At 34.2% G+C, this 824-nt stretch overlaps 1 long non-coding RNA gene across 1 annotated transcript; it reads left to right on the plus strand.

Annotated features, from left to right (window-relative positions):
• The first annotated feature begins 179 nt into the window (after positions 1-179).
• Positions 180-506, plus strand: LOC107682504 (uncharacterized). Its single transcript, XR_001633509.1, has 3 exons — positions 180-226; positions 310-354; positions 452-506. It is a non-coding gene; the product is annotated as an uncharacterized LOC107682504 (long non-coding RNA).
• The last annotated feature ends 318 nt before the right edge of the window (positions 507-824 follow it).

An 824-nucleotide genomic window follows, 5' to 3' on the forward strand; every position in this document is an offset into this window, starting at 1 on the left:
TCATCTGAGTGTGTATATATATATATATATATATATATATACATAAAACTGTCTGTATATTTTATATAAAGTATAAAATATATACTATATTAAGTCCAAAAAATGACTAGGCATGCCTTTAAATTGTATTGTGTGTATATGTACAAAGTGGCACTGACCATTAAGAAACAATATTTTTTAGGGTGAGCGAGGGGAGTGTGGGACACCAGGAGTCAAGGGAGACAGAGTGAGTGACACTTCAGATCTACAGTGTAGTTCATGCACAATAACATGCTGTATTTTTAACTGTCTAAATCTGATTCTTTAAAGGGTCCGGAGGGTCCCATTGGTATCAGAGGAAGCAGAGGGCTGCAGGTTTGTTTTTAAACTTCATTTGTTAAAATGCAAAACAAGCTTTTTTCTCTTTTTCAATAATAGTTTACTGTATTCACTCTGTTGTGTTTCTCTGCAGGGTTTGCATGGACCTAATGGAGACATTGGACCCGAAGGTCCAACGGGCAAAAAAGTGGGTTCAATTCAGCAAAGTTCTTTTTTCTTTTGTTAGATAGCAGGTGGAAAATTACACTCTTCAAAATAAAGGTTCCAAAAGAGGGTTTTCAGAGCCATGGAATAATCATTTTGGTTCCAACAACCCTTTCAGTGAAGAGTTCTTAATAGAACCTCCTTTTCTTAGTGGGAGGAACATTTTAATAATCTTTAATAATCATGAAGAACCTTTTTTCCAATTTAAAGAACCTTTTGTGAAATGAAAATGTCCAGTGGATGTTAAAGGTTCTTCATGTAATCATTAATGCCAATAAAGAACCTTTATTTTTACGTGTGTA

Source organism: Sinocyclocheilus anshuiensis, unplaced genomic scaffold (genome assembly GCF_001515605.1).
Source record: "Sinocyclocheilus anshuiensis isolate Anshui unplaced genomic scaffold, SAMN03320099.WGS_v1.1 C32271332, whole genome shotgun sequence".
NCBI lineage: Eukaryota > Metazoa > Chordata > Actinopteri > Cypriniformes > Cyprinidae > Sinocyclocheilus > Sinocyclocheilus anshuiensis.